At 50.1% G+C, this 25,887-nt stretch overlaps 1 protein-coding gene and 1 long non-coding RNA gene across 2 annotated transcripts in view; both read right to left on the bottom strand.

Annotated features, from left to right (window-relative positions):
* Positions 1–6,730, bottom strand: part of LOC121834138 — a 51,938-nt gene extending 45,208 nt beyond the window's left edge. The window contains exon 1 of the long non-coding RNA XR_006077074.1: positions 6,518–6,730. This is a non-coding gene — a long non-coding RNA (uncharacterized LOC121834138). The remainder of the gene's footprint in view (positions 1–6,517) is intronic.
* LOC121834129 overlaps positions 1–25,887 on the bottom strand; it is a 474,916-nt gene that overhangs the window by 91,231 nt on the left and 357,798 nt on the right. The gene's annotated exons all lie outside the window — the stretch shown is intronic.

Here is a 25,887-nt window from a genome sequence, read left to right as displayed (position 1 = left end):
TAGACGTAAAATGGCAACTTCCCAGTTGCTTGCCAGCATATCAAAAGTGTCTTCTTTCCACGGCAGAGCCACTTCGTATAGTCCGTTTTTCTTAATGATGTTTTGCTCAAAGTGTGTAATGGTGTCTGCATCAGTGTCTCCGAGCTCACTGTCGGCAACTCCCATTCTGTCTAACTCCCAGAAGGGCTGTAGCGCCTCTTCCACTTGGGTTTCCTTTGTCTTCGCTTGTAGGACACATATCATCAGACTTGAATCCCATTGGAGCCTTCCCACCTGTCTTGAAGGACCTTGCAGCGTCCAGCCCATCTTTGTGTTGATCGCTACCAATCCGTCCACATCTGCGCACCTGATCACGTCTCCTGTGCAGAACTTCCACAACTGGTCGGATCCAATCAACAGACTTTTTTCAGGAACTGTTTTTACACCTGGGAAAATCACGTCGTCTGCCAAATTCTTACTGCTTTCTCGCAGAAATCGCACAAACGGGATGTCCGTTGTTGGCGTAGATACGTCCTGGCAAATGACCGGGATGGAAATTGCTTCAAAGGTTATTTCTGTATTGTCAAATTGACTTTTGAGCTTTACCTCCACAACGGGACTGCGCTCTATAACCTTCGAAGCATTACTGGCGAAAGTGTTGAGTGCTATCTTTGTTCTCCGCAGGACTTTCAGCCCTAGGCGTTGCGCTACCTCTTCTTTTATAAATGTGCGCTGACTGCCACCGTCGATTATTCCCTTGACATAGCAGCTGCCAGCGTTGGTCACTAAAAATGCCTTGAACGTCTGGAGATATATGCCGTCACTAAACTTCTTTTCTGAGCGCGCGCCCGAGCTGGATGGAGACACGCAAATCGTATCGTTACCTTGGGGCGAACGTTCCTTCATCCGCCTAACAAACTCGGATCGCACATTGTGGTTGCATGTCTGGCTCTGCAAACTGCGCAACTGAGGTTTTTTCTGCAATCTCGTGCTCGGTGACCTTTCAATGTGCATCGGAAACATCTGCAGTCTTTTGATAACATACTTAATTTTTCCTCTCTCTGTTTGCTGCAATCAAAAGATGGCATGGTGTGCTTCTTTGAATGGCAGAAAAAACACTGAGAATGTGTAGCATTTGTTGCGTTATGAAAAGCTGATGCTGATCCAAACGACTTTACCTTTGTCTCGTGTTTACCTCGAGCATCCTCAAGGCTACTTCTTTCTCGGCTTTCTACTTCCACACGCAGGAAGCGAAGCATTCCATTCAATTCGGTCACTGACTCCGACGTAGTATCCGCTGACCTTGAAGTTCCAGCCGCCGATCCGTCTCCTTGGTCTTGAGCCGCTGCGTTGGTGAAAGCGGTGTTGTTGACTTGCCGGTGATACTCCACTGTAACCTCGTAAGGCAACGCCCTGACAAGAATGTCACAGAGCATGGCTGAAAAACTTGACGTGGGAACATTCAAAGAGTTTAGACACCGAACGTTGAGTTGTGTGGTGTCATACAGGTTTCTCAACCCTCTCACGTCATTAGCTGAAGCATCGTGCGGTAGATTTCTGAGGGCATTCAGATGCTGCCGCTCTATTCTCCTCTTCTCTCCAAACCTCTGTTGCAAGATGGTGATCGCTTCGGCATAGCATATTTCTGTTGTTGGTAGCCCGGCAATCGCCGCAGCAGCATCTCCCGTTAGACGCCGACGAAGGTAGTGGAACTTATCTGTGGTTGTTAAAGTTGCATTGGTATGGATGGCTCCACCAAACTGCTCCCAGAATGTGAGCCAGTTGCTTTGCTCTCCATCGAAGGTAGATAGCTCCAGCTTCGGAAGCTTTGGTCGACGTCTCGCTGCGTTGTCTTGAATGCCGGTTTGGTTTCCGGTGCTCGCCGCCGAAGCTATTATTCTCTGCGATTGTAGGGACTCAATCTTGGTCTCGAACTCGCTGATCACCATGACGGCTTCGTCTTGGTATTCTGCAGTGGCGGTGCACTCACTTACCAGCTCTTGGATTGGAATTAGCGGCTCTAGTCTGTCCTTGATCGAACGCACTCTTGCTAGGTCGGGGCTGGGATCCTGGAGAATCCGATTGGCGTCGTTCATTATCCTAGTGTTCTGTGCCCGCCGAGCCGACCGCCTAGCCTTCAGCCTCTCCATTGACTATTCGTATTTACGAGGCCGTACGGTCGCCTGCCAAGGTTCCGTCGCTGTTCTTTTCCCAGTGGTCTGCTCCCGCCAAGGAACTGCTGAATTCCGTTGCAGCTGCAGGATTGAAATTCCCTGCGGCGTGTAGCTTGGGCCCTTGTGAAGCGGGACACTCCCGGGTTTCGGCACCATATGTTGAGGAACCAAGGAATACGAAGGCAATTACGCTAGACAAATCGGTCGGTGCGACCTTTTCCTTTACTGTTCGTTTTTCAGACTGATAAAAATTACAAAATGCATGAGCTCCCGCCGCTCCTCTTCTTCCTCATCGCCCGGTTGCAACAACTTTTTTCTAAGTGTGACATGACACCTATATATTACACTTATTAAAGCAGCGGCTAAGTAACTAAAAATATATTTATGCAGCAAAGCTGGTATTATCAATAAATGATTCAGTACATTATACTAAAAAATATATAATTAGAGAACTAGGAAAATAGTAAGGAGATAACTGTTTTTAGAAATAAATGACAAATTTTAGACCATTTGGGGCAGAAAAAGTTAACAGTATTTATTTATTTATTTTGACCGGCCAACAAAGAGTGGGTCACTCAAAGCGTAAGTATAAGAGCTTTAGGTATCAGCAAAGTATAAGAACGAAACAAAATAAACTACACAAGTTTCTGGACTTACTGATGATGGCATTCTTTTCCTTGTCGATGCATTGCTTCGCGGGGATGTCTTTTCGAGCAGTGTGCAAGCCTTTTCATGTAGAGACTTTGTTCGCCTCTCCTCCACGGTGAAAACAATGCGCACCAAGTGCCGGGCAAACTTGTGTGGTTGGAATTCATAGTTTTTGTTGATTGTGGCCAGCAGTGTTGCAGTAACAGCTTTATGCGTGTTACCCACCAGAAAGAAATTGATTTGTGTGTGTGGATACTAAGGCCGCGCGATGCTTCTCTTCACGCTTGGTCGTTTCTGTACCACATCGCTCGCTTGTATTTGTGGACCGAGGCACCGAAATGAACAAAAATTTTAAGCAAACTGCAAGAGTCCATACATTCGTGAAATAGCTTATTAGTGAAGTTGAAAGTACCGGTCGTGGTGATAATTTTCTCGTCGTAAAATTCTGCACGAGTTCGGCTGTCTCCACGCCACCAACAGTAGTAAGTTCGGTCGGCATCGAAATCGTTTACACTTTCGGGTTGGAAGTCCTTTATGGAAGAATTCAGCAGTTTTCTTAAAGCCATCCAGGACATACTTGACTCAGACGATATACATGATCAGCTCGGGTGCGGCAATAGAAACAGGACAGCGAATATGACGAACAAAATCATGAATGTACACAAAGTGAGGAAATGGGAATCCGGGTGACTCGGATCTCGGGAAAGAGGCGCGCATTATAATCTAGTAGTGGAGTAACTCGGTAACTCGCCCTTCCTGGTTACTACAGTAAACATAAATATGTATTTCAGGTATAATTTTTTATTCTGATATATTTGAACTGATAAATAAACATGAAATATGTTCCAACGCCTACAACGCTTTTGGCAATAAAGCACACATCCAGCCGTGACGCACCTGCGCACCGCGGGTGGCGCTAGCGCGCTGGGACAACTCTCCGGAGTTACGTTAATGGCGAGTTGTGCCTGAAGCCACCGTACAAGTACTATGCACAAGTGCATGTGTTGATGTTTGTGCTGGACTTGCAATCATGTTATTTTTATGTCTACACATGCGGTGAGCACGATTCCACTGTGTTCGTTCCCAGGAACGACAAGTTTTTGAGCAATGCGATTCCCTCTCTAGAACGGTTTTATTTCAGCTGGTACTGCTAGTCCTTGCACAAAAGTACCAGCTCTAAGCATGTCAGTACAAGTGATGTAAAAGACAGAACAATAAAGTACTGCATTCAATTCACTGCAGACAATATGACTCGCGACAACGTTCCATGTGTTTTTTTGCATACTTGCCGGTCTTTTTAGGAAGTGGTGGTTTAGAACTACGCTGAAATGTAAAGTCCAGTACACAAAATATAATCTTGCAATCAGAATGTTTAGTTTTCTGCTAAAGTGTGTTATTTTTATTTGCTGTTGTTTTATTCTCATTGGCATAAACAATGCTACTTATAAAACGTGCTCCGATTTGACACTTTCATTATAGAATAGAACCACAAGGGCATGGAAAATACACTCGTTGCTATCAATCATCTTTGCATCTCATAAAAAAGGTGTTAGCCATCTTTTACGGCACGACATCACATATCATACAGAAACACTTAAATCAATCTCTGGCGCAGAATTCGGTTGCGGATAAGAAGCCTACGCTGGTACCCAGGAAGAGCCAACCCCACGAGAGAAATTGGAGCTCTGTACCTAGCCTCGCCATGCGTCTGAATGTACCTACATTTGCTGCCATTTATTCCTTTGGCTTGATAATGGCAGGTTGCAAATTTGCCAGCGTACAGCACATGTTGAAGCGTCATCCATCGGGGGGATCAGAGTAATGGGCACCGTTGTCCCGAGTATATTAATTCGCTGTATCATTCGCTCAACGTGAATTCGGACCTGGGCAAAGTAGTGTGTCGCACACTTCTGGCTCACTGAACTGCCCATGCACCGATAAAAAAGGCGGCATCACGAGCACCGCATCAGTGTCTGCCAGACTTTCCCTGATACCCGGAAAACATTTGTCAGCCAGTATTACGTCCCCGGGCTGCACAATGTTTCAGAACCTAGAGTCCACCGTAAAATGGATGTCGGAGCATCGGCCTCCGTACGCCATTGAACGGAAACAAATAGCCCCATTAGGGGTATAGCAACCAGAAACTTAAGAGTGTAGCCACTCACGTAGCTCGAGTACAGCACGCGCTGCTGGCCTACACTATTCGGCGTCTCTGTTCTCACTTCGTTGGAATCAATATTCATTTTGAATTTAAGGTAGTGGGCTTCAATACACTCTGGCAACATAGCCCACATAATGCTAAATAGAGGCCGAAAACTCCACCTCGCTGTCGCAGCAGTCAGCGTTGTTAGCACAGCTCGAAAGTGGCGTGATGCCGTTGTTCTGTCAACACTAAAAGTACACCAAGTGCAGTGTAGCTCAACCCGAGTTTCAGCTTCATTAGAAAGAAGAGCAGCCGGTTCCCCAGCGTCAAACACAGCTCCGCTCGGGGACAAGGGGCAGCATGCTCAAAAACAAAGCAAATGCACTCATGCTTAAATTTCAAATGCCTTGTAACGAATCCTCTGAATGTTGGATGCCTTCATGACCTCCGAAGAAACTTGTCCTCTCAGCTGGACCTGAATATTTGAAGATACCCATGGCCGGTGCTGTGTCCTAAAGTCGCAAACTTCGCGATGTGTGATTTGTGTGCAACCATCTCCACCTTCGAGGAAGGACGTGTAGGCTGCAAAGCCTCGACTGTAAGTACCGAGATCATCGGTCTGGATGTCCTTAAAGAGCATTTCCTATTTTGCGAATTTAGAGAGGCCAGCCATGAAACGTGCATTGTTTTGGTGCTGAAAGACAGGTGCTCTAAGGGAACTAAGGCTCTATGTGTGCACTGCGGCGTGTGTTACAATCACCGTACTAATTTTGATTGCCACAGAATTAGTCTTTCCGCTATTGGCAGTGAGTGGCTGTAACTAGCATCCCGGATTCCCTGACCCCAACTGCGACGGCGCAGGTCAGTCGGCACATATTTTTTTATTATCCGACTAGCTCGGCTTTTGATATGCAGATTTAGTGAATGACATATCACCTGGTTTTCTGATGCTTTCCCGAGTTTCTGTTTCAAAATACCACCTCCCAACAAAAATTAAAAAGAAAAATTGGGTTCGATTTTTGGTCTGGTTATGCAAAACTAAGAGATTGATTCCTCTACGACTTTTTGAAGAGCTGGTTATCTTAGCTCGCGTCTCCAGTTTAGCATTGTCCTGACTTCGATGTATTCTGGTTTGTGTCAGATACCTTACTTGAACCGCAATAAACTCACTTACTTTGTTATTATTGGCGAATCTCACTTCGAGTGATCCATTCGACGGAGAGTGCAGTAGCACTTCCCATGATCATAAAAATCATTAAAGCAAAAGCGAAAGAAGTGTCGAAAGCACGAGCCAGGTTTTTTTTTTTTAAAATGCACGGTGTTCTTTACCTTCCGATTGGCTCATACTCGAGTATATTTTTTATTATTTTTCTACCTTTCGGGGTCTGCATAAAATCAATGCCGGCTCAGACTCAAGTAAATAGCGTACCGAAACAAAATCGATTTCATAGTACGGCTGTAACCGTAACAAAGCTGCCAGTTTTTCGGTTTGAGTTCCTACTTTTCAGCTTCTGTTGCATTTTGCTGCAATCAAAAGATGGCTGGGAACAAGTCAAAATAACAACCAACTCACCACTGAACACTTCTTCTGAAGTTCTACAGCTTTACGCAGCAGCTCCAATTCCCGTTGTGGGCTTCCACTGCAATCTGAATCATGCTTAGAAAACACTGGGCTGGTTCCACCTGTAGATGGTAATCCTGAAGATCCTGCAGTTGAGGCAGCTGAACATGTTGATCGCTCCCACCACCTGCAAACAAGTATGCACAATCAAATACATATCTGCTAATTTTGCGCTATACACTTCCTATCAGAATACTGAGAATCGCAGGTGTCATGTCACATGTTCAATGCCATAGAAGGACGAAATGAATGCCATGGACTCCCAGTTGGGCGAAAAGGTTCCGTTTACAAGGTACACTTTAAGTGCGACATTGTCATCTTTGGTGTGTCATTAGAGCGATTTGAGAAGTGGTTTGCAGAGAAGGCCTCTAGGCCTCATAGAGGCTTCTTAGAGAGCTCTAGGCCTCTAAAAAGCACTTATTTATGTCAAATTATTTTTAAACACCACCGCCACCCCACCGAGCACCACCCGTGAGGGCAGCTCAAACACCACCACCACCGCCACCGCCACCGCCACCGCCACCACCGGCAAAAGCGCCACCCGCGAGGGCAGCTCAAAAACCACCACCACCACCCCAAGCGCCACCCGCGAGAGCAGCTCAAACACCACCACCACCACCCATATTCTCTGATGACGAAGACGCGGAGTATCTGGTACTCGATAGTTATAGCGCCTCGTCGTCGTCTGCGTCTCCACCACCCGTTTCGTCGCATACCCATCCCGCAGCTAGAAAGAAAAGGGACTCGGAATTGGACGACGCCTCTGACCGCGCAATGTTGTTTACAAACGAAGAATACGGAATGATGGAGTCACCGGCATCGAGCGCTATAGAAACCCCCAGGTATTCCGGCGTGACGCCGTTTCACGTTCCGCAATACAATTTTGAACTGGCCGAAAGTAACGCGGACAAGGTGGAAGCCATCAGGCGACAGTTTAGAGAAATCTTGGGCCCTATGACGATCGAGACCTTAAACCATTACACGGTAGATCAGGGTTTTGCCTACAAACTCGAACGCGCCTTTGAGGAACTCGGCGCGGTGCGCCAACGCGAATTCCTCTACAAGGCGCTCGTGGCAGTTAAGCGCATGACCAGGGTGGACGTTGCCTTACGCAACGTGATCGAGTTTATAAATTTTGTGCTGCGCCGAGACGACTACAGGGTCATGAACGTCGTGTTGAAAGACAACAAAATCGACGTCGAGTGCTACGAACGGGTCGACATCGTGGAGAAGCAAATCTGCAAGCGGCAGTGGCGAGTCGAATTTAAAGAAAAGTATGGACGAGAACCGAGCCTGGCCGAGGAACTGTCCAGAGATCGCGACTTGAACGCTCGAGCGTTGTGTGATGCGGTGATGGATTACGAGGGAGGGCCCTCGATACTACAATTATAAAAATGATGGAATCGGACTCGCAGAAAAAAATATTGAGGAAATTCATCGAGGACTTTGTGATTGGTGAAGACATTTGGGAACACACTGCCGTCGTTTATAAACCATATCAACACCTGTACACGGGCGACGTGTTGCGATACTTGCGGATTCAAACGGCCATCCGAATGATCATGGACGACGAGCAAAAAAAACCTACGAGAGCCCTATGAGACGCTCTGTTTGAAAACATATCCACGTTCGTTCGTTTCGAGAGAATGAAGAATAAGCGTCGACGGACCGGCGCCCGCCGGACAAAGAAGACGGGTGAGGGATTTTATTCCCTGACAAAAGTCCCGGACATTAGTAGTCTACCGACAGACATGCGATTGGAAATTGAAAAGTCCTTTACTCCTAATCCGAAATTGAAGACTCAGCTAAATAACCTTCTTCTGAGAAAGGCGATCGTACAATACTGTAAGCAGCGTCAGTACGACATATCGCAGTACCCGACAAACGTTCTGGCCAAACGCTACAAGTTTAGAGAGATACCCCGCGACGTCCGCGAACACTTTGAAAAGGGAGTCGTCACCCACAACTCTGTCACCAAGCACCCGCTTTCGACAACGTTTCGCGAAAACGCCATCGCCGTCAAGGTCTCTTCTTACGTGAACAAACTCAAGAACAAAGAGCGTCTTCCGACGCGCGTTCCAGAAAATGTCGAGGCTCTGTTGAGAGGCATGGCTTTTAACGAGTAAATAAAAATGGTCAAATGTTCCAAGTGCGGTTTCTCGAAACGAACCGCCAGAACAAAGTGTTCGAGATGCAACAGGAACGGTCGTAGACTCGATACGAGAAAGCCGTATCGCCTCGAACATTTCACCAAGGAAGATCAAAGGCGCATTCTCGGCTCCATGCGGGTTAAACGAGGACAGAGTCCAACCTACCTGAAACTTTTATTGGGGAAACTAATTCAGGCCTTTGCTCGCAAACACCGACTGCCGGCGTCATGTCCGATCAATCGAGCCAGGCACGCGCTGATAACTCACGCGATCCTCGACAAGATTCGACCATCGAGTCAAAGAACGAGGAGGAGTCGTAGCAAGAGCGTCGCGCGGCGGAGGACTAGGAGCAGGAGCGGAAGCGTCGCGCGGCGGAGGAGCAGGAGCGGAAGCGTCGCGCGGCGGAGGAGTAGGAGTAGGAGCGTTCTCTCCTCGGGTCGAAGAAGAGGAAGGAAGAGGAGTCGCAGCGTCGGCAACAGGAGGAGCCGTAGCATTTCCATCAACCGAGGCCGACTCGGTCGCAGCGTCAGTGTCGGTAGGCGAACAATGTCCAGAAACGCCAGCAGCGACTCCAAGTACATGTATCCCGTGTAATAAAAAAATGTATCAAGTGCGCGTGGATTATTCTTTCGACCAACTCCCGCCGAGCCTGCTCAGGTTTCTCACGAGCGCTCACGAGGGGTTGCGGTCGGACAAGAACCGTCTCATAAAGCGTGCCAACGACGTGATCAGAGACTTTCAGGTCTTTAAGATGCACAAGCGCAGCGCCCCAATTTTCGTCAATCAATTTCCAGTTCACGTGTTGAATGACATGTACTCGATAGTGCCCGTGCGTAACAAGAAGGGCGACGTCATGTGCGGAAGGGAGTACGCCGAAACGGCCAAGGCTATTCGATCTAACTCGTTCTATCCCGTGTTTAAAGCGAGAAGCGACGGCGCAGCCCTGTTGGAAACCAAAGTCGGTAGGACCACCGGAGATAATCATTCGCCCTACGTTTCGGGAGTCTTGGTGGACGTAAACATTGACAAGATATCTAGCAAGTTTCACGACGTGGTCACCAGCCGCTCGATCAAGGTGGGGCAGTGGATCGACGTGATTCGCGACCCACCGCCGTCCTTTCTGGAAACCATAGTCGTGGCCTACGAGATGGTCGAGCTAGGCGAGTTGTATAGGACAATAAACGGCGACTTTACAAACTTGCCCACGCACGACACGTATTATTCCGACAACATCGTGCACCGAGAGTCTGGTGCAAAGTTTCGTCCAAACGCGCGCGACAACGTGCGAAAGGAATTCAAGTATCGCGTTTCCAATCGCCCCAACTACAGGATCGTGGACGACTCGGAAAAGAGACCGCTGGGTCCGTCCACGGATAGCTTCTTCCATTCGACCGGCGGAGGCCGCTACAAATCGACTCTGCGTACCAGACGGACGGTGTACGAGACAAATAATAATAATATTAATAATGAGCCCAAGTTTCACGGAAATTCGGACGACGACTACGCTGAGCGCAACGTGGATAGCGACGACGACGCTGAAGACGGTGACGACGGTGACGACGACGTCAGTGACAAGATCAGGCGTTACAAGTACAAGAGATACTACACCGAAAGCGATCACATTATGCGAGCTTTGCGCAACGTCTAGTACGTGTCTTTTTTGAAATAAACAAACAATCATTCGAGAGGCTTTATTTTTCTACATACACAAAACGTACGTATATATACGCGCGCCTGCCGAAGCGCGTCGACAAACGTAGAACATGACCGGAGTAGCATCCAGCGTGTCCAAAGTGTTTCGCGAGGCCACCAAGTTTGATCAATCGCGAACCTTCGACTGGAGCAGAGTAGTGGCCAACGTTTATTCGGAAGACTCAAATGAGGAAGAGTTTGAACGAGAGAGGGTCGTCCTGTTCTCCGAAATTTGTAAACTTTCTCATGTGTCCGCGAACGCTCTGACCGTTTTGGACCTTGTCGACTATCCGACCTTGGAGGACGCACAATTGTTGTACATTGTTTGTACGTATACGCACCTCAAGACCATACTCCTGAGGAACGCCCCCCTATTGTCAAACTCTGCTCTACAATACTTGGCGACCTACGCTCAATCTCTCGAACATCTTCAAATCAGCAACAACGGTGGCCGTATCAGGAACGAGGGATGGATTCATCTGGCTCCTTTGCGTCGACTCAAGAGTTTGTGTCTGACTGGAATAAGAAACGCCAGTCGAGCTGTCCTTCGAGTGATATTGCAGAACAACGAATCTATATACGCTATCTTGGTGATAACGACGGAACTCTTCGCCTCTAAAGATAACGTGACGCACTTTGTCTTTTGCGCTTCGAATCAGTTGAGTCAGGAAATGTACGATTTTGTTTTTTGTAGCGAAACGTTAGCTCCGTTTTCAGATAGCGAGTGAGGGTATATATATATATATATGTACTCGCACGTACTACGCTTACAGCAAAGCTAACCCTACCCTCTCCCCCGACATCACGACACGACACGACTACTACCCTATAACCCAAAGCGACAATGGCTCGACTAGACAGGTCCCCATCTCTCCCGCTGGCCGACACCTGCGTACAAGTGTTCGCTCAGTCCAGAGTGTCAAGCGCGGTGGATTGGAAAACAGTGGTGCTTAGTATATACCACGAAGAAGAGGGCTACGCTTGGGACAACGTGGAAGGGCAAATTCACTGTGCGTATACCGAAATTTCAATATTAAGAAGCTTTCCTACGCACATCACATTCTTGGAGTTGGTGCACTATCCAATGCTGCGAGACCGCCACGTCAGTGATTTGGTTCGTTTCTACCCGAACATCAAGACTTTGCTCCTACGTCACGCACCCGGCTTGACCAACGACTCTGTAAAGTGCTTAGCGGACGGTCTACCTAATTTGACTCACTTGCAGATTGATCGTGCCTAGACCTAGACGACGAAGCCTTGATGTATCTCGCAGAAAAGAGGATCATCGACGTTGGCATACGGAGCCTCTGCATGACCGGACTCGGATTTATACGCCGAGAAACGCTTCACCAATTTCTCAACGTGCATCGAAGACTGACTACTCACCGCTAGAGACGTCCCCAACAAGGACGTCTACCTTGGTGAATACACTTTGTGTATTTCTAGCACAGTGTCTCCGTCACTAAGAAACATTGCGCCAACCGACCTAGACGTTATCGAAGGTGTGGACGGTGTTGTGGGTGACATCGAGTACCAAGACCTCGACAGTGACGACGGTGACGGTGACGACGGCTACAGTGACGACTACGACAGTGACGCCGACGAATATCTCGAATCGGACGACGACAGAATGCTGGGTCCGATCGTCCTAAACACCTTCAACTACGACGAAGGAGAAGACTCAATGGGCGAAGAAGACGACTGAGTTATGCTTGAAAATAAATATTTCGCGTGCTTATATTTTTGAGTCACGAATCGTTCTTTTGCATGCACACTACACTAGTGCCAGTACAAATAGTTTATTTAATGAATTCGATACATTCCACTCACTGCAGATTTACAAAGGCAACACACAGATTGCTCTCTCGAATTGTAAATCATTGGAAATAGACAATTTAAACATAAGGCGGCGTGGGCACAGGGCAAAGTAACTATACACACCGGACAATTCATGCAGACGACGCAAATCGTCGTGGACGGATCGGACCGCTTCATGGAGATGCTCGTCTTGTCGATGCGCGTGGGATACGGACGTCCTACGCTCAGCGCCGAAAAAGAATCGCTGTTTTCGAGAAAGGACTTTAGCTTGTTCGGACAGGAAAGATCAAACTTGGAAGTGGCCAATGCTGTTATAAAGTCTAGGCTGTATTTGTTTGAGACAAACTCAATGTCCTTGGTATATTCTAGCAACCAAAATAAATCGCTATTTCTATACACGTCGGACACCTCCTTGATGTAGGTTACGCTCGCGCACAATCGAAGATAGGGGCAGCGAGGGTTGTACTTGGCGTGTTCCTCGACTGGGTCGTCGTAGTCGGCTTCCCACGAAAGCAACCGAAGTCCGCAACAAAAGCATTCCACGGTCCGATCGGTCAGGTAATAAAATCCCGCAGATGCCATGTAATCCACGTCAAAGACGTCTTCTTCTTTCGGCCGAGCGTCGAAGGAGGCGAACCTCGCAGTGTAAGTCTGAAACTCGGGCCTAAAGGCAAGCGCTCGTTCGGTCACCACCGCCGAGACGTCTGGACTCAGCGTGCGTAGCGGTGCGTCACAGTCGGATTCGTGCAGTCCTTGGGGAAGTGTTTCGTCCGAGGCCACGATAGTAGAGAGTTGAGTCTTTTGCTGGCACATCGAGCAGCTGAGAATCCGCTTCTCCGGATCGTAGGCGAGTCCTGCCATGGCAAAGTCCTTGGGTGTGGGGGTACTGTTGCGCAAAGGCCACGTCGCAAAAGTTTTAAAGTCGGACATCACCTTGGCCACAGTCGGGTCGTGGTCGAACAGTCTCCAGTAGAAAGACATGTTCTTAAGCAAAGTAGACTCTAGAAATAAAGTCGATTTTGAGTCTACGGGCCTTGCAATGTTTGAATAATATGGTGCAGTCGAAACACGACACGCAGTGTCCGCACGGCAAGTAGGCAATGTTAGCCGGAGCCTTCATGCATACGATGCACCTCTTAGTTGATTCGTCTCGTGACTTTATAGCGGAATAGTGCGTATCACAGATCGCGCTATCTATCACAAAGTTACCCCACCTACCGATAGCCTTGTGATCGAACGAAGGAAGGGCGTTCACTGGCTCAAACAGAGTGTGACTGCCCAACGGAGTCGCCTTGCTGCTCCGAATGGCACTCACCATCGCCGATACGTTCAAGGGATGCGTCAGGTTGGCCGTGTACAGAGTACTCATAGTCCTGTTGCGGAACTTTGGGTCCTTGACGAGATCGTCGATCTCGGGAAAGTGAGACGCCCAGTACATCTCGCTCCTGTAAAACTTTTCGACTGCATCGTGCACGTAGTAATAGGTCTTGTTCACTCGTAGAAACACGCAATTGGGGGACCTGCGGGCGTGTAGCAGCCACGGATCGTCTTCTTCGCAGTCGAGGATCGAAAATACTTGCACCCCGCAGTAGAAACAAACGAATATGCGGGTCACTATCTGTTCGCGGGAGAGGTAGCCCTGCTCGTCGTCGTGCGAGCAGAAAAAGCCGGCCTTGGCGAACGCATTGCCTCGAACATCGTGAAAGGTCTTGGCTCGAATCTTCTCGTCGACGTATCTCTTGTAGACCGGGTGAGAGTAGCTCGGCAAGACGGACACGACCCTTGCTACGTTCAGCCGCGGGTCCCTGTACTGCTCGAGAAACTTGCACGGCATTCGGCGGTGAAGGTCCATCGGGTGAAACGTGAGCGTCGCCCAGTCCTGTTCGGCGACTTGAAATTTGCAGTGCCGACAGTAGATGTGTTTCCGGTCAGCGCAATATTCTAGGCCGGCATAGGCAAAGTCTCGAGGCGTGGCTCTGGTGCGAAGTCGCCATTCGGCGAACGTCTTGAAGCGACGCACGACTTCCTTGCTTATGGGATCCGTAACGAGGTGCGCCATAGCGACGATAATGAGAGGAGCCCTCTACTCGGTGCGCAATATATATTCTCTCCATATCTAGGTTGACCTCGACTGGGAGCGGAGTCGACCTCCCATAGGCGGTAGCAATTTTGTTTATTATAAAAATGTCTGTCGCAGAAAATTTTTTAGACCTGTTGAAAAAGGGACGATGTCAACACTCGGTGAATCACGAAGACGCCACCGATATTTTATTACCCGTATTCCGGCAGCGGGGAAATCAAAACGTGTCTTACAGGAGAGATGGCGATAAATACGTGCCCACGCTCCCGAACGACACGTCGACCTTACTCGGCTACTCGTCCAAGAAACTCATGCAGCACATTACCAAGGCGCGCACGACGCTCCTGACCAACGGAGATGTGGAACCGGTTGCAGATATGCTCTTTCGCGTTTTCGAGCTCGGTAGTAACATACTGATGACGGTCGACATGGATCAGATGGCCATCCAAACGCTCCTGAATGACAATACAGTATTTCACTGCGTAATGGGAATCGAATACGTACGAAACAGTCTCAACATACTTAGGAAAACCTCTTCCTCGTCGACCACTCAGCGCGTCATCAGGGATCTGAAGCCGTACGTGGACGCGTACGCTACTGCCATTCTGCGCCTGCTACTCCTCTACATCGAAGAGATATTTTCCCATGCGCGCGAGGCGACTCGCGGTATGGCGGTGGGCGCAAGGACGGCAGCCAAGATTACGGCGGTCATGCTAGTATCCCTGTGCAACTACGCGGCGGTGCGCGTAAAGTGCAACCCCATCTTTCAGTTTGAGAGCGCCATGGGCCACAACTGGCTCGACGTGGCCAACGGTCTCAGCCTCGTGCACAGGATCACGCAGCCACACACCGTCAACGAAAACATTGTCGGGGCCATTCGCGTAAAGTTTTCGCAAAACAACAAGCCACAGGACGTCATCAACCTCCTGGTCGAAGAGAGCAACAGGTTGTACACGAGTAACGTCGAGAACGGAGTGTACCGCTGCGACACCGACTACATGACGCTCCGGACTGTCATGCCGGCCGAGCGGGTCACGGACGACGTCAACATCATCGATCCGGCCATCTCTACGACGCTGCGTGACCACAACGAGCTCATCATGAAGAGTTCCGACACGATCCCCGTGCCGCGTACCAACCACTACGTGCTAGCCCTGCAGAAGGAGAAGGCGCCGGCCACCGAGGTGTCGGTCCTTAACATCGCCTCCATCATAGAACAGTGCATGAGCAACGGGCGCGTGGACTCTCGCTTCGTCGAAGTGCACAAACAGTCGGACCAGGGCACGCAGGAGCTCAACAAATTTTACAGCCAGGCCTGTTGCGTCTCGCCCCGTAACCTCGGTCTGTTTCTACAGTGCCTAAACTTTGAGATGATGGACTCGGACATGTTTGGGGCCACCTTACAGTGCCTCAAGATGACCAAGGGCATACCCACTCCGCGCCAGGAAGAAATTGCCACCTACTCAAACACGGCGCTATTTCGGATGGCCACCAACCTGTTTTATCACACGCGTTTCTGCAGGAGCTACCGCGGCGAAAACACCTACCTGTACGACTCGCGCTTCTTTAACGACTTTCTACTCTGGGTCCAGTCGCCCAACTGTCTGGAACACCACATCTCGCCTAGCGTGTCGTCGTCCATCATCTCGTGGTGCACGTCCATGTCTACTGCCATGCACACTACGCGCGACGCCAACGGAGCGAAGTGCGCCATGGCGGCCATATCCACGTGCGAGGTGTACCAACGCGTACTAGCCGACTTTTTGAACATGTTCATCAAGCTCTTTATCGAGGACGAGACCGAGATTAGCGTCATCAACAAGAAATTTCTCGAGAAGGAACTACTCGAGGCTTTTGCCTCCGTGTCTAATTGCTACAACCTGTTTAGGGGGCAGTTTGTTTCGGCGACGGCCTTGCGCCTCTTCCTAGCCCGTTGTAGGTGGTCCGTGGCCGACGACGTGGAAGTCATCGTTCCGGTCGAAACAAAGTTTCTCAACAGACTGATATGCGACAGCGACGACCTGTTGTCCAACTCGATGCGAGACAAGCTCCGTAAAACCATGGAAGACGTCTCCACGATGATGGCGCCGCTACTCTCCAATCCATCCACGTCCGCGCCTCACAGCAAGGACGACGACAGCAACGTGCCCATATGCATTTGAAATAAAAAAAACCGCCAACGCCCCCATATACATTAACAAAAAGGTTCGGTGACTGATTTGAACGATCGAGGGAGTAAAATGTTGAAACAGGTCACGTTCGTCGATATCTTTTCGCAACAAAAAATGAGGACCCTGCGAGACTATCTCCATTGCGAACTGGACCTTTCGGTATCGATACCCTATAAAATCTGGATCGCTATCGCAAATTTCTTTATTCAAAACAACGTCCCATCGGTCGTAGAGGGAGCAGAGTGTTGTCAGAAAGACAGCTCGTCGTCCCACTATCTACTCGTCTTTTCATACAGGGACAAGGACGCCAACCGAGTGGTGGTGGACTGCATAAACTTCATCAACGTGCTGCGCGATCTCAAGGTGCACGACGTGATATGCACCAAGCACTACGTCTACCTCTACGTCCGTCACTCGTCGGCGCATCACAACGTGCATGCAATTCTACCCTTTCTCCACCACGTTCTGCAAAGCTATGTAAACGACAAGACGACCACTTTGCCACTCGATTACACTTTCGATCCCCTGGAAGAACAAGAATCCTTCTTCGACGTGATTCCAGTCACGTACCACGGCACCTACGAGGTGACCACCTCTCTACCGGCGCTCGTGGCCAAAATCAAACCCAAGGAAGACGGACAGTATGTGTCAGATCGCCTTTATTGCGAGAAGCATTGGATGTGTCTACACAATCTGGTCGTCTTGAGGCTCGTCGACTGTTTCTACTACATCACTATACAGAAATTGCAGATATTAAAAGATGTTACAAAGTCAAACATTACGTCCACCAACGACTATGGCATTTACAAAGTGTCGTATTACAAGAAGTGACTCGCTTTCGCTTGTGTTTGTCTGCTTTGCCTAAAATAAACGCTTACGCTAGCTTGCACGCTGCTATACATCTGTGTCTCTATGTGTGTGCGTCTGTGTGTGTGTGTGTCCAAACAAACGTTCTTTTATTCACAACATGTCGTTGTAAATGGCGTCGAAACTAGGAAATCGAAGGTTGCTCAGTCGCCGCTTGTTCTTCTTATAGGCCCGTCTGATGAGGCTAGTGGTGAACGTGCGAGACCAGTCGCTGCTCTGTCTAAAGATGCACAAGACGCGTCGTAGATCCATCGTCTTGATGCAGGGACACAGACAGCGGGTCTCGTACCACTTGTAGACGGCAGCAAGGGCTTCCACGTCCGACCAATTGTCGTAGTCGTCATCAAACTCCATAGCACCCATCATGTAGAGCGCCGAAAGCGCCTTGATGGCGCTGGAAACCGCAAGGTGTTCGCCGCTAGATTCGATAACGTAAGCTCGTATGTCCACCGCAGATTCCAACGCGTCGCTGGCCTTTAGGGCCCTTATGACGCTCGCAACGTCGGCGAGACTCACGCGGCACGCCTTGTTCTGCCCCATGGTCGTGATCGGTCGCGTGACGAAAGCGTTTGTTGTCGCGTCCCTCTCTACCACGCGGTCTTCGTACACAAACTCTACGGGCTTTACGTACCACGCTAGCCGGTCCTGCTGCGTGGTGTAGAGCGCGGTGTACTGAAGCAGCTTCAGGTATTTCGTGACAATCTCCTCTACTTTCTGCCGACGCTCGTTCGCCTTGGGCCAGTCCTTGGACATTGCGGCCGCTCGCCTCCGCGTAGTGGACCCTTCCATAGGTGCCGCGGCATCGACCGCCGCCAGTAAAATGTCAAAGAAGCTAGTCTCCTTCGTTGCGGCGTTCATCATTGCGCGAAACAGGCCCACCTTCTTGCCGTCCACCTTTTTAGATGAGCTTATCATAAACGGGAGCATCTCGTTGCCGCCGTACAGCAAGATTGGCACCACAAACGACAGCGGGTGAAGATCGGAACTACTGACGCGTACAGCGCGAGTAAAGAAATCGTCCTTGATGTGGGAGTAACCCGCCTGACGACTGGGAAGAGACTTGTCCAGCAGAGACACGGCGTGTTGCACGCCGCCAAACTCGAACCTGTGTTCGTCCTGTCGCTTCTTACTCTCGCTGTACTGGCGGGCCGAATACACGTAGACGTCTCGCGAGGGTATCTTTTCCACGACCGCAGCTACCCCGAGGAGAATGTCCGAATCGTCGGTGACAACGACGGACACGTCCCAGCGCTCGTCGTTTGGCGGCGGACACATTAAAGAGTCCACGACCTTGACGTCGCCTTCCCCCACGTAGAACGGCGGCAGGATCGTAAAGGACGAGAGTTGGTACGCTGCAGCCGACTCGTTCGAGTAGCCGTCAATCACCTCTTTGGCGTAGAGTGGGTTCTCGAGAAGCGTGGCATATTCCCTGACGTGCTGCATCACGTCCGAGGCCGCGGTCAATCGGCAGATTGTGGCCATGGCGTCTTTGCCGTAGCGTGCCAAGTTTTTGAGCCTTCCGTTCAGGACAGACTGCAGTCTCGAATTTTCGATGGTCCGAACTCGCTTGGTGTCCTCGCCAGACGAGTTTTTGATGACGTTGGCCAGCTCTCTACTGCGACACTTGTACTGCTCGGGCCACTTTACCGTCGGCGACATTCCGTCAAACACCACCACCACGTCAACTTCCACACGCCTGTTTAGGGACAGCCCCTTGACGACCCTCTTGACCGTCCTAGATATGCAATGAAACACCGTCGTGAAGAAGGCGTCGTATCGGATGCAGCGTTCGCCCGGTCTCGCCTCGTACTCCTTGTCCCAGTCCAAATCTCGAAGAACAAACGCGTCGTCTTCGATATAGTCTTCGACGTAATCGCCAACCAGATCTCCGTTGGTCTCGCCAACGTAGTGTTTGATAATCTCGAGGTTCAAGGCTTCCCACGCTCGCTCTCGTTCCTCTCGGTCGGCGATCGCTCGTGCGGCATCGATCTTGTCCGCAAACGTCTTGAGATGGTGGTCCGTCAGCGAGTGCTTGCAGTGGTGTAGAAAAATGTTACCGTCGACGACGACTTGAATGCGCGCCGACTCTCCGATCACGAACGAGGACGTCACGCTCTCATAGTCGAAGTGACGCGCAGACGGCGTAGGCGAAAAATACGTCCGCAAAACGAGGTTCGTGGCCGTCTCGACGTTACTGCCGGGGTCGTCCAAGAGCTGTAACTGAGACTCGAGTAACGGTGCCAGTTCCTCCTCGACGGCGCGGTTGCAAACTGCGTTGAGTGTATTCCAAAGATTTCGGATACCCATGGTGTCAATACGTTTATTGTGTGTGTAGAAGGGCGACGCTTAAGTACTCTCATCACACAAGGTCACGCCAAATAATGGAGGTTGTGTTTTTTTTTTATTGGACGAGAAAGTGATACAGTATGCGTAATCCCTCTACCTGGGTGAAGGGCATCGGGTGACCTCGACTCGAGTGGGTAAAGTAACGCCCGCTCCCCTTGTTTAGATAGAGGAAGGGCTCTTGTAAAATGAACTTGAGGGGACAGAAGCGCTTGTTTGTTTCGGGATCGAGATGAGTGGAGAGCACAATCGAGTTGTCAAAGCCAGGTAGTTCGAGGGTGCTGCCTGTGGGTACGTGCGTGTATGCCGTTTTGCTCGGCACAAAGCTGACGATCGGCTCGTTGGTTATGTTGTTGATCAGAGACGGAATCGCGGCAAGACCCCTGTTTAATCTCTCTTCCCAGTCGCTGTGTTGGAAGAGGACGTTGTCCACGGTGCGCAGCACGTCTAGTAGCCGAATCTTTTTCGTTGCCGTCATGGCGTTGGCAATCACGCTCGGAATTCCTATCGTCTCGCACAGTCGGGGTAGTATGGTCTTGACGGTCGACTCGACGCTCTCGACAATTTTCTCCACCACGTCCTCTTGCAGGCCGGAAGCCTTGAGGCAACCCACGCCGCCACTCGCGATGCCGCCGCCGCGCTTCTTTCTCACGGTTCCGTCCAGGTAGACCATGACGGACGACGTCTTGACGTTGTTGATGTCGTTGACCACGTCGGAGATGGTGGGTTGCCGCACGCCCAGAAGGACCTCCCTCTTCTTTAGCGAACGGAGCTCGGCCGTGGCCACGCCGCGCGGAACGTAGAGGCACGAGTCGTAGGCAAACTTGTACGCGTTGCGGATGGCGGCGGCCGTAAACAGGTAGTCTCCGTTGTAGGCAGAACTAAATAACTCCAGGTTGTACATGGCGCGCACGCCCAGGGCTACGGGCTCTTCGCCGACGCCACCCGTTCCGCCAAAGGGCAGATTCGTGACTGTGCTTGCCAGCATTGTTATTGCGTCTGCATTCAACCAGCCCGCCTGATAGGTCTGACTCGAAAAGATTGTCTTCTCGTCGCTCCAGTCGCCTTCCACGTAATCGTTGTACGCCGGAACGTTTTTGAGAAACACGTAGGACCAGAACATGGGGTAGCGTTCCACGAGCTTGGGGTGATTCCTAACCAAATACGTGACGTGATCGTACGGATCAATCACCGATTTGTACTGGTCGTATAGGACGCGCCCGACAAAAGCCAAGTCTGCGCTCTCGTTGGTGTAGGCCGCCCTGCGTGGAATGAGGATCTCGATGGGCAGTACGGATCTCTGGTCCGAGACGCAGACGCGGACGTTATCGACGCTAAGGATCCAGGGAAAGGTTCTGCCCAAAACCTCGTAAACGTGTTTTCTAAAGAGACGTTCGCTACCGGCTCGATGGTCGCTCGCGGAAGTCACCGCGTTCCGGAGAGTGAGACTGTCGTAAATGTCGGATCGCTTGTTCTTGTCGGTGTTTTTCCAGAAATATGCCAGCATCATGTCGTAGACTATGGTCGCATTAGATGCTACGTTTCTTTGGTCGGGTGTCGTCAGTGGGACGGTGTCTAGTCTGTGGTTCGTACTAGTACTACTACTAGTAGTAGCAGTAGTAGTACTAGTAGTTGCAGTAGTAGTAATAGTGGTCATGGGAGCAGTAGTTGTATGCACAGTCGTATTGAAAGGGGGAGTTGAGGCCGTGGTGGTGCTGTGGGGATTGTTGTAATTGTCGATTCGCGAAGAAGGCAGGAATGCACTCCTAAACATGTCCATTTTTATTTATAGAACGTTCTCGTACAAGTCGTCCGAAAAGTCGCTGTCGTTATTAATGCTGTTTACGAGCTTGTCCCGTTTACTCAATTCCTTTTTCGGTTTCCGTTTTCTTCTTTGGGCAAACAGGACGCGGCACATTGTGAGCGAAAGAACCAGAACGCTAAATGCTAGCAGTATCATAGCCCACAGAAAATAGACTCCGTTTATTTCCGAAGCCTTGAGTATAGTAATTTTAAAGGTCATCTCTTCTTCAAACAAAAAAGTATATGGATTGCGATAAGGAATACGTGTCTTGCGTCAACGACGGAGACTGCTCGACTCTATGCACGGGGCAGGCAATATGCGGCAATTACGGAAAAGGAATCAGACGATGCGTACGCAGAGAACATTACGAAACGTACAAGCGGCGCTCGCACGACGATAACATGATTGTCGTGTTTGCAATGAACAGAAATTTGGGTTATTTAGAACCGCGAAACGTACCGGTGGACATGGTAAAGTACGCGCCCGACGCGAGAAGAAGCCCCCACGACGTCGCGTCCAACCGAAGATTGGCGTCGGAAAGCGACGAGCGAGACTCGGTGTGGCTACATATTTACGGACCGACGACGGCGGACGTGACTCCTTACGAGTACAGAGCCAGGCTTCCGAGGCGCCTGCTCAACGGGTTGTTAAAGTGCTCGCTCAACTTTCCAAACTTTGACGTCAAATAAAGACGCCCTTGTTGTATAGCATTCGAAACAGGTCCATGGAAGTGTAGACGACGCGCTGACCGCCATTCCAGACGACGTCGTAGATTTTCTCCTCGCAGCCGAGAGCTCGCATAAGGCGAGCTCTCGTGCGTAGGGACGTACGCGTCGGCTGTCTTGTCCCGCTTCGAGTGCACGACTTCCAGTTCGCCCGGCGAAAGTAGGACGGTCGTTCCGCGGTTGTCCGGACTGTAATCGTCACTCATCAGGTATAAACTATTATTTAGAGAGTTCCACCGCATACCCACGTTATCCCAAAAAACGCACTGGTTTTCTTTCGAATATATGTACACAAATACGGGTAGTCCTTTAAATTTCCTCTTCAGTATATTATACGCGGCAGGCAGAGAAGCCAGCAGCCCTACGACATACTCCATAATTGGTTTTTAATTTATATAAAAACATGCCGGTGCGAACGCTTTGCGATGTGGAAGACAAGCGCGTCTCCGGGTTGGACAAAATACTCGACTACATAACGTGCAACGTTGACGGAAGATTTGGCGCTTCGGCTCTCTTTAGCACCGAATGTCTCCAGTTTCTGATTAACGTGCCCATCGCCACGAAATTCGACGGAGATAAGCCCCTCAGTGCCAAGGAGCTCGCGGACTTTATGACGCTAAACAAGTCCAAACTAGAGGTCTACGAAAACGTCGTCAAGAAGTGCGGACTGTACTCGGTGTATCACTGCGAAACGGAATCGGGCGAAGGCATTCTCCGCATCGCGCTCATGAACGACAACTCGTCGCACAGACTCAAACGCATCGCCGCCAAGATCAACGGAGAAGTCGGCGGCATGGGGCGTGTCGTGTCGCTTCACACGCGAAAGGACACGCAGCCGCTCGCCAAAGTCGAGGCGCTCGTACACATCGCGCAAAAGGCGTGCGCCGAGCATCCCGACCTCAAGTACGTATCCTACATGCAGCAGATTGTGGTGACGGTAGAGCTCAAAGACGTTGCCGTCAAGTACGTCCCTTTCCCAGAACTCTGTCACGAGCTGAAAAAGAACACCGACTATATAAAGGAGCACATTAGCGTGTTTGAGCACTTCTCCTTCCTAAAGGCGGCTGTCATTCCGCTAGATCACCTCCTGACTCAGGGCGTGCGCGGAGTCCACGTGGTGCGTGTATGTCTTCTAATAGAATCAGGACTCGTCGACAAAATATCTGCCGTGGTGGAAAAGATCTAAATAATGTGCGACCTTCGGTCGATCCAACTGACCGATGTCGGCGGTCGAGAATACGTCTGGAAGGTGGAAAAGTGCGCGGACGTAGTTTTGAAGACTGTCGACGACGATTCCCAACAAGATAGCACCGTGACCATGTGCAAGGAGGTGGTCGAGATACGGCTGGGGCGCGACGAGGAACCTATAGAGTTCACCGAGCCCAGGACGGTCAAGGTCGTCTTCCCCATACCACTCAAGGGATCTTCGGTCGTCGGCGCTCACGACAGCACCTACGTCCTCTTGGCCGTTAAGTCGGCCTCCTCCACCGGAAACCCTCTGTGGTGGACTCGCTACGCCTGTCACCAAACATCGCTCTACGTTCCGCATCCCATTGCCCGATCGAGCAACGGTAGAGGACGTTACGCGGCACGAGCTCATTTCATTTTGAGAATAATAAACACGACAATATTTTTACAATAGTATCAAGCTCAGCCCCTCCCACCTGTGAAGCGTCGCCGGCGGCCTGACGTGTCGATACTATTCAATCGAGCCCATGGTACCCGGACGATTGGTGTTTGTGGGAATAAAGACACAGTTTCTGGTTTGCGCGTGTTTTTTTTTTTTACTAGTGAATCACCGCACGGTCGTAGTTGCGCACACTCTCGATATAATATTTCGGAGTGTCGGCGTGTCTTACGACTAGTTTCCGCAGGGTCGTTCACGTATGCTCCCGGTTGAGCTGGGTTCCGAGCTCGGCCACGAAAAAAAAAGGCAGTGTCCACCACTTCCAAAAATCCCCCTGTAGTCCTGTTCGTACTTTGGAATCGTGGACGGGAACGGCGGGGCCAACACGTCGCAGTATTGGCTTCATTCGACGTGGTGGGTTCCTAGGTTACCCCCGCCTTAGGTAACGCTTCCATAAGTCTGCTGTTCGGAAAGCTAGAGACGAATGCACCTTTTCCCAGAGCGTTGACATTAAGATGTGCTAAGGTCAATATAAGACTTAGTATGAAGCAAAAATTGCGCTGCGTAGGTGTTTGCCCCTTTCGAAGAGCGTTCTACCGCGCCTATTGTTACGCGTTGGAAACGACTTTATGCGTTTTTAATTTTAAAGCGAATGTTTTACCTCCCGCCTTAGGTAACGCCTCCAGAAGTCTGTTGTTCGGAGAGCTAGAGACGAATGCACCTGGTCCCAGAGCGTTGACATTAAGATGTGCTAAGGTCGATATAAGACTTAGTATGAAGCAAAAATTGCGCTGCGCAGGTGTTTGCCCCTTTCGAAGAGCGTTCTACCGCGCCTATTGTTACGCGTTGGAAACGACTTTATGCATTTTTAATTTTAAAGCGAATGTTTTACCTCCCGCCTTAGGTAACGCCTCCAGAAGTCTAGTTGTTCGGAGAGCTAGAGACGAATGCACCTGGTCCCAGAGCGTTGACATTGAGATGTGCTAAGGTCGATATAAGACTTAGTATGAAGCAAAAATTGCGCTGCGCAGGTGTTTGCCCCTTTCGAAGAGCGTTCTACCGCGCCTATTTTTACGCGTTGGAAACGACTTTATGCATTTTTATTTTTAAAGCGAATGTTTTACCCCCGCCTTAGGTAACGCCTCCAGAAGTCTGTTGTTCGGAAAGGTAGAGACGAATGCACCTGGTCCCAGAGCGTTGACATTGAGATGTGCTAAGGTCGATATAAGACTTAGTATAAAGCAAAAATTGCGCTGCGCAGGTGTTTGCCCATTTCGAAAAGCGTTTTACCGCGCCTATTGTTACGCGTTGGGAACAACTTTACTGCCTTCCGAAAAGACGAACGAATGCGCCCGTTTCCACCCGGGCGATTGGTTTTTTGTGGGAATAAAGACACAGTTTCTGGTTTGCGAGTGTTTTCTTTTTATTTTCCTAGTAAATCACCGCACGGTCGTAGTTGCGCACCCTCTCGATATAATATTTTGGAGTGTCGGCGTGTCTCACGACTAGTTTCCTCAGGGTCGTCCATGGACGCTCCCGGTTGAGCTGGCTTCTCAACTCGGCCACGAAAACGTCAGTGTCCACCACTTCCAAAAACCCCCTGTAGTCCAGTTCGTACATGGGGATCGTGGACGGGGGCGGCGGGGCCAACACGTCGCAGTCTTCGCTCCACTCGACGTGGTGGTTTCCCACGTAGCTGGTGATGACGCTGTGTAAAAAACAGAGTATTCTCCGCAGCCCGACAGCATCCGTCCGTTTCGACGGCACGATCCGCACAAATATCAAGAGATAGTACTTTGTCACCGCCAACTCAAAGACATTCAGATAATGGCACGCATTTATGATATTAATCACGTCGACTATGCGTTGATCCACCGGGTCGACGGTTGGGTTCGCGAAGGCGACCACAAAATTCTTGATAAAACAGATAAAACAATGTGCCCGCACTCTATAAAATATTGGAGGACGTTCTTCGTGGCGGCGCCGAGATGTTTTGGCACATCCACGTAGGGTTTAAAAAAATCTTCATACGAGAACATCTTCTG

This window comes from Ixodes scapularis, unplaced genomic scaffold (assembly GCF_016920785.2).
Source record: "Ixodes scapularis isolate PalLabHiFi unplaced genomic scaffold, ASM1692078v2 ptg000597l_1___fragment_1__unscaffolded, whole genome shotgun sequence".
Taxonomy (NCBI): Eukaryota; Metazoa; Arthropoda; class Arachnida; order Ixodida; family Ixodidae; genus Ixodes; species Ixodes scapularis.
This window is presented reverse-complemented; position numbering and strand designations above follow the sequence as displayed.